The following is a 14261-nucleotide window of genomic DNA, read 5'->3' as shown; positions in this document are numbered from 1 at the left end:
CAAATTTCATAATGGAATTCTTCATCCTTTGGAGATACTTTCTTTTCTCAGACTGATCCAATAGCTGGGTCATTCATAAGTGCAAGTTGGCAGCTTTTGTGTTTTATTTTGAGCTTCATTTCTTTGTCAAATTATCATTATTTCTGTAACGTCTATCTATCCAAAAGCTACCTTAGAAGATGTCTCTATTCTTCACTGATGCTATAGAAAAAGCTAATTTGCTCAGAAATTTACTTTCTTAAGCTGAACATTAGGAGACAAAGCAGACTTCAAAGTGGTTTAACATATCACTTATCTGGCCTAAAATAAAATTCCATTTTGAATAAATAAGTGCTTTATTTTTACATGAAGAATATAACCTCTAAAAATCTGCTGCTGCACCTAGAATCCTATAATCAGGACTGCAGTGTACAATCGTGTAGTGTGTACTTCATAAACATGAAGGGCCAGGTAGACCTGACAGACACACCAGATGCCCTCCCTCTATGCCAGGACGTCACGAGATTATTCTAAGTATTGAAATTGTGCATCCTAAGGTCAACAGTCCAAAGCCTGGTGCGTAGAAAATGGTTTTACTTGTTTCCTTTACCACTGTAATGAATTAGCATGAATTTGGTGTCTTAAAGAAACAAATTTATTTTCTTATAGTTCTAGAGTTCAGAAATCCAAAATCAGTTTCATCGGACTAGAGTTAAGGTGTCAGCAGGGCTGATTCCTTCTGGAGGCTCTGAGAGGAGAATCCTTTCCCTTGCTTTCTCTGGCTCCTAATGCTCCATGCCTTCCATTCATTGACTCCTGATGCCTTCTTCCATCTTCAGAGCCAGTCACGTAGCATCTTCAAATCTCTTTGTTTCCATGGTCATATCACTTTCAGTTGCTCTGACAGCCTTCCTCTCTCTTATAAGGCCCTTGGGAATACATTAGACCCAGTTGGATAATCCAGGAAAATCTTTCCATTTCAAGATTCTTAATCTCATTTGCAAAGTTCCTTTTTCCCATGTGAGATAACACATGCATCACAAATCCTAGGGATTAGGACAAGGACGTAATAAATTATAGCATATTTGTAGAAGAAAAATGGAATTGTATTGTGGTGGTAGTAGCATTAGTAGTGGTAGTAGTGTCAGCAGTTAGTAGTGGTAAACAAGTTATGGTTAACAACCAATTGGAAAACAACATCTTTTAAAATATATTACCTCTCTACGTCTTCTTGACCAGACTATAATTGGACAAAAATTGCCAAAGTTTAATTTCAACCCTTTGATTTTAGCACTTAGATGACTGGCATATGAATCCATCAAGTTTCTACATGATTTAACAAAGAGGTAATACGAATAGTGATAGATGCTTTCTTGAATTTTCTTTAAATCACTGGAGCCCAGTAAATCCTTGAAGTGATGTACAAAATGAGTGCATTTTCATGGGAAAGAGAAAGAGATTTTAAAAAATGGAAAGATAAAGATTACAATGTGTTACCCTAAGAGGTAGGTAATAGGATACATATAAGGAAAAGGAGTGGGAAGATGAAAAGTATATTCATCGAGTTCTTAAAATGTCCAGGCACAGTTTTAGTGCTTTGCTTATATTTGTTCTATTAATAATCATAGCATTACTATACAGGTACTATTATTATCCCATTTTGCAGATAGAGAAACTGGAACATTGAGCTAATGGTGGTGGGCCTTATATTCCAAGTACCTTGGACTCAGAGCCTACATTTTTTTTTTTACATTTTATTAAAGTACAGTTGATTTACAATGTTGTGCCAATATCTGCTGTATAGCAAAGTGACCCAGTCATAAATATACATACTTTCCTTTTCTCATATTATCATCCATTACCATCTATCCCAAGAGATTGACTGTAATGCTCTTTGCTATACTTCATTACTTATCCATTCTAAACATAATAGTTTGCATCTACTAACCCCAAACCCCAAATCTATCCCACTCCCTTTGCAACCCCCCACCTTGGCACCCACAAGTCTGTTCCCTATGTCTGTAAATCTGTTTCTTTTTTGTAAATACATTCATTTGTGCCATATTTTGGATTCTACATAAAAGTGATATCAAATGGCATTATTTCATTCTTTTTTATGACCAAGTAGTATTCCATTCTGTATATATACCACGTTTTCTTTATCCACTCATCTGTCAATAGATATTTAGATTGTTTCCATGTCTTGGCTATTGTGAATAGTGCTGCTATGAACAAGGGGTGCATGTATCTTTTTGAATTATGGTTTTGTCCAGACATATGCCCAGGAGTGGGATTGCTGGGTCATATGGTAGTTCTGTATTTAGTTTTCTGAAGTACTTCCATTACTGTTTTCCATAGTAGTTGTGACAATTTACATTCCCACCCAACAGTGTAGGTGGGTTCCCTTTTCTCCACACCCTCTCCAGCATTTGTTATTTGTAGACTTATTAATGATGGCCATTCTGAATGGTGTGAGGTAGTATCTCATCATAGTTTTGATTTGCATTTCTCTAATAATTAGTGATATGGAGCATTTTTTTCATGTGCCTATTAGCCATCTGTATGTCTTCTTTGGAGAAATGTCCCTTTAGGTCTTCCGCTCATTTTTTTGATTGGGTCATTTGTTTTTTTGGTGGTTGAGTTGTATGAGTTGTTTGTATATTTTGGACATTAAGCTTGTTGGTTGCACATTTACAACAGAGCCTACATTCTTAACTATCAAATCAAATAGGAATCTGCAGTTTGTCAATAGATAGCATGCTCCTCTAAACTCCAGGTTGTAGGCTGCACTCAAAGAGAAGTCATTAATGCCTGAGGTAGTAGGAGAAGAAAGATACGGACCATTAATTTGTCAGTGTTGGCATTTCCTTTACCTTTTTTCTTTTTTTTTCTTTTTCGTGGTCACACCAGTGCATACAGTAGTTCCCTGAGCAGGGATTGAATCCAAACCTCAGATGCAGCATGAGCCATAAGTGTGGCAACACTGGATCCTTTAACCCAGTGTACTGGGCCAGGGATCAATCCAATGCTTCTGTAGTGACCTGAGCCACTGCAGTAGGATTTTTAACCCACTGGTGGGAACTCCTCATTTATCTTTTTTAAATTTGAGAATGTCACCTTATCCCGTTCATCTGAAATGGGAAGAGAGAGAGCAGAGGAGGGTGTCTAAAAAATGAAATATACTAGTAAATATTGGTTTGCGTATTTAGTTAAAATAACTTCTTTTTCTCATCTGAAAGTTAACACATGTGGTTCATAGAAAATTTGGAAAGCATAGAAATGTCCAAAATAAAAAACATAATAATCTGATTATCATTATCATTCTTTCTTTACATAATTAAGATGTTTGATACCCTATTTATTTTTTGATGATGTTATCATTTATAAAATTTTATTTATTTATTTATTATTTATTTAATTTCTGCTATGCAGCATGGGGCTGTTACCCATACATGTATACATAATTTTTCCTCCCATTGTTGTATTGCAGTTAAGTATCTAGACATAGTCCTCAATGCTACACAGCAGGATCTCATTGTAAATCCATTCCAAGAGCAATAGTTTGCATCCGTTAACCTCAAGCTCCTGATCCTTCCTGTTCCCTCCCTCTCCCCCTGGGCAGCCACAAGTCTATTCTCTAAGTCTAGTATTTTCTTTTCTGTGGAAAGGTTCATTTGTGCCTTATAGTAGATTCCAGATATAAGTGATATCATATGGTATTTGTCTTTGTCTTTCTGACTTACTTCACTCGGTATGAGAGTCTCTAGTTCCATCCATATTGCTGCAAATGGCACTATGTTGTTCTTTTTTATGGCTGAGTAGTATTCCATTGTGTATATATACCACATCTTCCGAATCCAATCATCTGTCGATGGACATTTGGGTGGTTTCCAGCTCTTGGCTATTGTGAACAGAGCCATAATGAACATGCGGGTGCATGTGTCTTTTTTAAGGAGAGTTTTGTCTGGATATATGCCCAAGAGTGGGACTGCTGGGTAATATGGTAGTTCTACATATACATATCTAAGGTACCTCCATACTGTTCTCCATAGTGGCTGTACCAGCTTACATTCTCACCAACAGTGCAGGAGGGTTCCCCTTTCTCCACACTCCCTCCAGTACTTGTTATTTGTGAACTTGTTCATGATGGCCATTCTGACGGGTGTGAGGTGGTAGCTCATGGTAGTTTTGATTTGCATTTCTCTAATGATTAGGGATGTTGAGCATTTTTTCATGTGCTTGTTGGCCATCTGTCTATCTTCCTTGGAGAAATATCTATTCAGGTCTTTTGCCCATTTTTCCATTGATTGATTGGCTTTTTTTGCTGTTGAGTTGTATAAGTTGCCTGTATATCCTAGAGATTAAGCCCTTGTCAGTTGCATCATTTTAAACAATTTTCTCCCATTCTGTAAGTTGTCTTTTTGTTTTCTTTTGGGTTTCCTTTGCTGTGCAAAAGCTTGTCAGTTTGATTAGGTCCCATTGGTTTATTTTTGCTCTTATTTCTGTTGCCTTGGGAGAATGACCTGAGAAAATATTCATGAGGTTGATGCCAGAGAATGTTTTGCCTATGTTCTCTTCCAGGAGTTTGATTGTGTCTTGTCTTGTATTTAACTCTTTCAGCCATTTAAATAGGAATGTAATCAAAGGTAAGTGTTCAACAGTCCTTAAGCTTTGGAAATTTTGAGGATCACAATACTTTGAGAATCTGATAAAAGCTAGAAGAATATAGTATAATACAATATTTTGAATATAATTTCAGGAGGGTTCATTTGCAATCCCTCCCATATTCACATGCAGCTACAAATTAAAATTACCTCCTTCTGACTCTCCATGGCAATCTGGGATGTTGCCAACACTCAGTGCTATTATTTTGATAATGGAAGAAATGGAACACCAGGAGGCCTTGTTTAAATAAGTTTTTCAATGTTTCCAAATATGTTCTTTGAGTAGAACATAGTTCTTAATAAATATGGATTTTTTTTATATCCTCAAATCTGTAAGAAATTTACAAGAAACGATGATCCTAAGAAGGTAGTAGTTCCATTCAGGGATTAAGATGGCAGAATAGAAGGACTGGAGCTCAACTTCTCTCCTAAAAACAACAAAATTCCCAACTAAAGGCTGAGCAATCTTCACCCAAATGGACCAGAAACCTTTAAAAAGATATCCTACTCCAGAAGAAAAAGAAGAGGCCACATCAAGAGGTAGGAGGGGCGATTTCACGATATAAACAACCCCATACCTCCCGCGTGGGAAGCCCCACAGACTGGAAACTAACTGGTTCACAGAGACTCACCTACAGAAAGTAGTAGTTCCAATTTAAAGTTTACTTTTGATGACATCAACCATTTGTTTAAAATATTATTTTACTGTGATTGATTATCATTGCAGAAGATAAGAAAAATGTAGAAAAGTGCAAATAAGGAAAACATTACAAAAACTCCACAAATTAGTGATAAACTTTGTGTAGATAATTGTTATTTCTCTTTTTATTCATAAATGAGATTATATTATATAAAGGTAATCACAAATTCTTACATGGCAGACACTATTTTGCGCATTCTATATGTGTTAGCTAATTTTATTCTCCTGTCATATCAGTTAGCATCTCTGCACAGAAAAAGAAGCAGAGAGACTTTAAATAATTTCCCTAGGGTCATCAGCTTGTGAGTTGTGGACTAGGATTTAAAGGCTACTTAATTCAAGAATCTGCTCTCTTGGAGTTGCTATCTTGGCTCCGTGGAAACGAATGTGACTTGCAACCATGAGGATACAGGTTCTATCCCTGGCCTTGCTCAGTGGGTTAGGAATCTGGCTGTTGCTGTGGCTGTGGAACTTCCATATGCCACAGGTGTGGCCCTAAAAACACCCAAAAAATAAAAAATAAATAAAATAAAATAGAATCAGCTCTCTTAAACACTAAACTATGTTGGTTTTTAAATCAGGGGACAGTAAGAGACCACAATGCTGTAGAAATCACATCAGGCCTTTTAAAAAGTAGTAGATAGTAAAATAACCCACAAGGCAGACAAGAGGCAGAAAATTGAAACAGTACCCTAGAAGGCTGGGAATCTCTGAAAAAAAAAATTCCTTTCATACAGAACACTGTAAATCAGCTATAATGGAAAAAAATAAAAATTATTATTAAAAAATTCATTTCAGTGATTGATGCAGATGCTAGACTAAGAGAAGGGATAAAAAGTGACAGTTTTTAAGGGAGCACCCATGTAGAAATGGCTTTGGATGGAAAAACTCAAGATGTTACATACAAAATGGAAGAAAATAAAATGGTAGATTTAGAGGTAGCAGAAATAGCACTGAAGATAATATGAAAGCAATTCAAATATATGTGTTAAACGAATGGGTAAATGAAATAATTTGATGGATATGTGGCTTATTTAATTCTCACAACAAATCCTTAGGATCAGTGCCAATTTTATTCACATTTATAGCAAATGTGGTAAGAGAAGTTACTAGATTTGCTCCAGTGTCTCAGATAGTTAGAGGTAGGACAAGGATTCAAATTCAGCTGCTACTTCAAGCTGAGCCTCTAACTTTCAAAATTTTACTTAATAATAAGCTAAGAACTATTTACATCAAATTGTTACGAAATAAATTCAGCTTACTCATTAATAAAATCAGGAATTTGACTATGTCATATCCATCAAAATGACTCCTACTTTTCATCTATGAACCAAGGAATAAAAGCAAAACTAGGTTCTTGGTCACTTAAATTCAATGTTTCCGAAAGGAAAGACATCTAAATATTTAAAAATTTGGTTAACCTAATTTTTAAAAATAAATTTATTGGAATAATGCAATCAAGAAAACAGTAGAATACTGGTCATCGTTGCTAGAACTTCTTATCAGGAACGTAACTTCACTGGATTATGAAGGTCATACTTGACTGTAGGACAATTTAATAAATTATAAGATCCTGAGATTCCTTAAAAGTGCACCAATCCCTTAGATTATTTTAGTCACTTACTCTAAGCCATCATTTACTTTTGGCTTTGACTGTAAAGATTTTAGTTATTTTTTTTTAGGCTGTGTATAACATTTGTAGTTACATATATATAATTCTAAGTGAGAGCAAGGTTTTTTTAATATTATTTTTAAAAATTTGCTGAGTTTTTTAATTACAGGAAAAAGATGTTTAAGTATGGGATACTACTGCTGTCACTTGATTTATCTGTCACCACAAGTGAAAACATACATAGCTCTATCATTATATCCTAAACACTATTTTGTGTAGTTTAAATAGCAAATCTGATACTGTATTTTCATTCAATATTCTTCATCAAGAGCTGTTTAAATATTCAGCCAAACTGGAAGGCCATTTTTACTTGTATTAACTCTGGCTAATTTATATATAGACAGACAATGGAATAACGAATTATAAATGAAACTACTGATTTCATTATGGGGGAAAATGCCTCTGCCTCAACTTAAGCTTTCTGAGGAATTTGAAAATGTGTTTGTTTCCTCTGTTAGCTCTTTGGATATAGAAATAATTTTCAATTTCCAGTATGGAACAAATGCAAACATTTATACTCATTTTATTTTTCCAATTCATCACTGATAGAGGTAAGGACTTCTGGCATAAAAACACACCAGGAACATGAAAAACTGAAATGTTAGTGTATGTTTTTATTTCTGAATCCAATATAATTGGATTTATAGCAATTATTCCTCAGTGTATGTTTTTATTTCTGAATCCAATATAATTGGATTTATAGCAATTATTCCTCAGGCAGAGTCTCCCAAATGATTCTTGCAGGTCTTACTTTTTTAGTTTGTGATTTGTTTTTCCTATTCACAATAGCCAGGACATGGAAACAACCCAAATGTCCATCAACAGACGATTGGATTCGGAAGAGGTGGTATATATACACAATGGAATACTACTCAGCCATAAAAAAGAATGACATCATGCCATGTGCAGCAACATGGATGGAACTAGAGAATCTCATAGTGAGTGAAATGAGCCAGAAAGACAAAGACAAATCCCATATGATATCACTTATATCTGGAATCTAATATCCAGCACAAATGAACATCTCCTTAGAAAAGAAAATCATGGACTTGGAGAAGAGACTTGTGGCTGCCTGATGGGAGGGGGAGGGAGTGGGAGGGATCGGGAGCTTGGGCTTATCAGACACAACTTAGAATAGATTTACAAGGAGATCCTGCTGAATAGCATTGAGAACTATGTCTAGATACTCATGTTGCAACAGAAGAAAGGCTGGGGGGAAAATGTAATTGTAATGTATACATATAAGGATAACCTGACCCCCTTGCTGTACAGTGGGAAAATAAATAAAAAAGAAAGAAAGAAAGAAAAAAACAATGAATAGTTCATTTTTACCGGCTGCTTGAACAAAAATACCCGTGAATCTCTTCAGAGCTGGCACGGACTTGTGCCAGCACACAGACGTACCTCGTTTGGCCCTGTTGCTGTCACGTCAGACAGCTGCCCCCCCTGAGTCTCCACTTCCTTTTCTGGAAAGTGAGGAAGCTACCTCCAAGGTCCGCCACGAGAAAACCCCGTCTATGAAGACCACAGTGGAAAGCATCAAGCCCCGGGAAGGGTGAGCAACAGCAGTTTCATTGACGTTGAGTCCTAAATCATGAGGCCTTCCTAAAATGAAAAATTTCTCCACATACTTCTAGGAAAGAGGCTATTCAGGTGTAGAGATTCACCACACATTTGGAAAAAAAAAAAAAAAGAAATTGCACAGGTTTGCCAAGCTAAAAGGGAGCAGGAAATAAGGACACTGGCTCTTATTTGCTGTCTGTCCGTGAGCACAGTGAGTAATAACATATACATGAAAGAGCATGTTCTCAGCCTGTGTAGTATTGACACCTAATAAAAGTACCCTTTTCTAAAGAAGAAATGCAAAAACTACACGGCTAACACAGTGCTTTCACAAGACACACACGGACTAGCAGTGCACGTAACTTCTGTTTTCATTTTTTATCTACTTGACAGGCCTATAAAAGAATGAGATTTAACATCTGTATTTTCAGCTTGTACGCAGATGCACATGTGTGTGTGTCCACACACACACACACACGTACTGAACGACTGTCAACTGCCAAACCTGCCAAGTTCAAAGTTCCCAGGCTCTGCAGAGGAACGAAGGATCTGCTTTGGCAGCAGGGGAAGTGAAAGTCTGATCTCCAACACCCAGTTTCCCTCCCGGCAGCAGCTAATACAACCAAAAACTGCACTGAATGTAGTAAAAGAAAGATCACAAATCTAAGACTGTAAATGTTGCGGCTTTGGACTGACTCATTGAGTTAAACAGAACATTTTCTAAAGGAAGTCTTCCAGACTCTTTAAAAACAAAAAGGAGATGCTTTCCTTTGCAGGTTAATTGGAGACTGCAGGGCTCATCAAAAAAAAAAAAAAAAAAAAAAAAAAAAGATGTGGCTAGAATGAAGCCAGTGTCATAGATCCAAAAATACTCCTCCACGCCTTTCATTCTGAAGCCTGCAGAAGTACACAAGGCTCCTTCAGGTGCCTCAGAACCCTCCCCTAGATCCGTCTTGAAATGCCCCTAATGCCATTTCTAAACAGCATATTGTAAAACCATTTTTCCTTTCTGCTCAGACATGCATCCTTTGCAGTAAAGCTTACTACAGTATAGCGACACTTTCATGCATATATATTTTTTCCAATTAGAGTCAAGTCATAGCTGTGGGAATCTTAAAAGCAGTGGATTAAAAAGAAACATGAACTCACTAAAAGGAGTTTGAAGATGAACATAAGAAATTATTCAAACAGAATCTCCTCGGGCTATTTTTAGAACAAGCGCAAAAGAAAAGCTCTAAAATGTAAAAACAACAGAAATTTCTTCAATAGGCCAAAACTATTTATGCAGAGATATATCACTGTAAAAAAATAAAGTCAAAGCTGCCATTCCACCAAATCTTTTAGCCAGCAACTTTTATGTGTCTGTTCCAAAATTTCAGAGGCCAAATATACAAAGAGCACAGCACAGTTCCAGATAAGAACCTCCTTTCTCACATGCTTTGAATCACACTGCAAAGCATTTCAGACAAAACCTATGAAATAACTGATCTCTTCCCTCAGAAAGGATTAGAAGATCAGAAAAACCTTAATTATCTCATTCCTTGATTTTCTCCATTGTTTTTACATAGATTTCCCATTTCAGGTCAACTTGGGGGAAGCATCACCTACAGGGAAGAAGGTTATGCAACCTTTGGGCAGCTTGACAGCTTGTCAAACATCTAGCTTGGGTTGCAAGACAGAAGGAGCACAACAAAGTTTCTCTGACATTCTCCATCCCGGGAGCTAAAGAAAGAGGTAACTTTTTCTATTGGGGTTGTTATTTCCCAGGGGACAGAAAACCTCTTCCAATGCACGGCATCTAAAATGCTTCCTAGAGACCATGCACAGAGCATCATTACAAGAAAAAATATAAATCCATAAAAAAGCAGTTTTTAAAGGAGATTTTTCATTAATTTCAGTTTGCTCTACTGAGTAAACCAGACTGTCGCTAGCTCTGTGAACTTTCTTTTGTGCAGCCTGCCTCTAATGATAGAAATCTAAAGTCCAAGGCTTTACAAAATCATTTTCTTATTCCTTCCCTCCCCTCTCTTGACAGCCCTGATACCTTAAATACCTCCATGGCAAACATAATCAGTTGCAATGCAAAGAGAAAGGATCTTTTATAGGTAAAGCTTGAAACATCTTATTTACCAGAAAACTGTTGAAAATACCCTCTTATAGTAAAATAAGTCATTTAGAGTGGGGATAAATAGGAAAGTGGGGAGAAACTATAATCTATAGTAAATCAACTTGAAACACGACTCACATTCTACAAAGTGCTGCTATTTATACAAGTCATGAAAAGCACGAATGAACCTTTCCACAGAAAAGAAAATCATGGACTTGGAGAATAGACTTGTGGTTGCCAAGGGGGAAGGGGAAGGAGTTGGATGGATGGGGAGCTTGGGGTTAATAGATGCAGACTATTGCCTTTGGAATGGATGAGCAATGAGATCCTGCTGTGTAGCCCTGGGAGCTATGTCTGGTCATTTACGATGGAACATGTGAGAAAAAAAGAATGCATACATGTATGTATTACTGGGTCACCATGCTGTACAGTAGAAAATTGACAGAACACTGTAAGCCACCTATAATGGAAAAAATAAAAATAATTGTATTAAATAAATAAATAAATGAAACAAAAAAAAAGATAAAGAAAAGCAGGTGAAAACTGCGAAAACTGAAGAGCTGGAAAGAAATTATGTTAGCCTAAGTAACAAATAGAATGAAAGTAAGTAAAAAGTATGAATAGAAATGTAAAATGAACTTGACATTGTATCATGTTTTATTATGCTAATTTATATATAGACAGACAGATATGCTAGTGCGAACACATTGGTCTGATACGTTGATCACAATGCGAATAGCTGATTTAAAGGCCTGCCATTCAATCCAAAAGATTGATTCTATTCTCTTTACTTAAACTGAACCCTAACTTCATACGTACAAAGATTCAAGATCTACTCACTAAAAATCTTCCAGGAAAATAGAAATTGTTACCATTGCTTTTTATTATTATTTTTTGGGGGCCGCCCAGTGACGTGTGGAGTTTCTGGGCCAGGGATCAGTTTCGAGCCACAGTCGTAACTGCCCCAGCTGTAGCAACACCCGATCCTTAACCTACTGTGCCAGGTCAGGGATCAAACCTGTAACCCAGTGCTTCCAAGAGGCTGTCAATCCCGTTGCGCCATAGTGGGAACTCCCTATTTCATTTCTTTTCTGCCCAATTGCCAGCCCGCCTTTTCTTAATACATGAGTTACCATAATTTTTGTTGTCATTTTCCTAAAACAGGAAAACATGTCCTAATGTTTCTAATTCCTATGAATATGGATGAGAAATTCAGGCCCATTCTGTGAGTATAAACTCAAAGAATGTGTTGTGACAACGTCCTGTCTCATTGAGTATTTATACCTAAGAAACTCTTTCCAGAGGAGATCTTAAACTGCACAGATGCCCACGCCATGGTATTCTCAGATCATCTCTGGAAACGACAAATGCCTTTTACTAAATGAAAGTCAATGGCCTCACCCGTAAAAGTGAAAAGGAGACAATTAATAGGAGAGGCTTACCGAATATGATTTCGTTAATGATTGGAAAGCTCTCTCAAACACATAAAAGAGAAGGGGAAGTCTTCTTTAGAACGTCTGTGGTGTATTTTGCTAGTCATCTTAATTGATTTTTCACTTCAAAAAGCAAATGTGCAAAGAAGACAAAAGCAGAGGGCTACACCTCCAACATTATGCACCATTAACCGAGCCCTTCTCCATTTTAATGTGTCTGTAACTGACTCTGCAGCCCCAGACGAGTACAAAGAGCACCGATTGTGAGTACAGGGTAGCTTTGACTCTTTGAAAAATGCATGCTCCCTCTGAGTCCTTGGGTTCAGAAAAAAAGCTTTTCCTGGGCACTTCTTTTCAGCTGTTATTGCAAGGAAACTTCTCACTGATGTCAGTAGGCCCTTCACTTCTCTGTGCATCAGAGCTAAACGAATGGTTAAGAAGCCAGAGTGTATTGTGCCCTTAAAGACACTGGAAACTTCTGAAAAGGGCAGAGCAACATCTTAATTGACAGCTTGATCTCTCTCTCCACGTTGAAATTATTTTTTGCAAGACGTAACATTTCATAAAAATCTCCATAAACACAACACCAAAAACACAACACAGCAAACACCCTTGCTGTTTGAGGTTGGTCCCGAGATATATAAGACATGCTAGGATAATCATAGCACTTACTGATGTTTTTAAGGCTGCTTGTCAAATAAAATTTATGTTCACATTATCAGTATATAAAAATCCTAATTTTGCTCACAGGATTGACAATGGCAGAAAGTAGAGCTTACTATTTTCAAAGAAAGTTCAATACTAGTTTAAATCAGAATGCAGCAGCAACTTTCATATTCCAAGTCTGTCATTTAAAGGCGTGTGGGGCATGGGCTTTTGTATTCCATGCTTGTATTTCTCACATAGATTTTTTTTCCCCCAACTTTCCTGTTGACAACTTGTCTTTTCTTTCTGTGTTTGCCTGGTCAGACTAAGAGTTTTTGTAAACTGATGATTTCAGCTCCCTTATTATTCCACATTCCACTGCTGCACTGTGCCAGTCAAGCATTATGATTTTTTTTCACTCCAGCTGTGTTGAGCCACAAGTAGGTATGAAGCAATTGACCTTGTTGTTCCTTGGCTTGTATGATGCTTTACTACCCACTGTTTTGTGCCACTCACTTCACTTCACGCATCTTCTAAAGTCATGACCTCTGTAGGAGATATTACTCTCCAAGTAAGTTTTAGAAAAGCAAAACATTAACTACAATATAGCCAGAATCATGAACATATCAAAGAGAAGCAGATTTTTCTTAAAAGGAATGGCTTGTATTCTAAAAGGAAAACTAAGAGGAACTTTAGGCCATTTGTAAAGCACTATTGTGGAGAGCTATTTGTAGCATTTTAAAATACGGATTTATTTGTTTGCTCATTTGCTTATTGTAGGTACAGTTAATGCTTTCTGTTTTAGTGACGCTTCTAATGAATAGTCACATGGTGGCAGTAGGATGGATTTCAAACATTCGAAAGAATTAGGAACTGACCTGATAAGTAAATAAAAACTATCATTGAATGCTGTCGTAATCCGCAGACTTGGAAATGGGCATTTTACTTTCAAACCCTTTGCATCATTAGGAAAAGCTTCTGAAACCATAGCATTTGCGAAGGTAATAAAAGGCTTATTAGTGGGGTTACAAGCATCAATCAAATGTTAATACTGTTAATATTAGGAGGATGTCACTGAGAAAATCATAATTAATCTATACAAATGTAGATATAATACACATTAATAGTAGATTTTTCTCCTTACTGACAAACACATTTTTAGTTGACAATTTTTAGGGCAGAGTTTTACTATCCATCGCTATTGATGAGTATGTGATAATAACCATCCATATAGAGACTATTTCCTTGCTTAACAGCATAAACAAGACATTCAATATCATTAAATATCACTAAAATATTAAATGTACCTACCCATCAATGTTTAGCCAGGAGAAGAGAGTATTAAAACTGTTAATGGAGGGAGTTCCCATTGTGGCTCAGTGGTAACAAACCCTACTAGGAGAACGTGGGTTTGATCCCTGGCCCTACTCTTTGGGTTAAGGATCTGGCATTACTGTGAGCTGACGTGTAGGTCACAGACATGGCTCGGTTCTGGCGT

General features: G+C 36.8%; 1 long non-coding RNA gene across 1 annotated transcript in view; it reads right to left on the bottom strand.

Moving 5' to 3' along the window:
- Nucleotides 1-705: 705 nt before the first annotated feature.
- Nucleotides 706-14261, bottom strand: part of LOC125131856 (uncharacterized) — an 85509-nt gene continuing 71953 nt past the window's right edge. The window contains exon 3 of the long non-coding RNA XR_007136039.1: nucleotides 706-1025. This is a non-coding gene — a long non-coding RNA (uncharacterized LOC125131856). The remainder of the gene's footprint in view (nucleotides 1026-14261) is intronic.

The sequence above is a fragment of the Phacochoerus africanus genome, chromosome 7 (assembly GCF_016906955.1).
Source record: "Phacochoerus africanus isolate WHEZ1 chromosome 7, ROS_Pafr_v1, whole genome shotgun sequence".
Classification (NCBI taxonomy): domain Eukaryota; kingdom Metazoa; phylum Chordata; class Mammalia; order Artiodactyla; family Suidae; genus Phacochoerus; species Phacochoerus africanus.
Note: the sequence above shows the minus strand (reverse complement) of the source record. Positions and strands in the feature narration are given on the sequence as shown.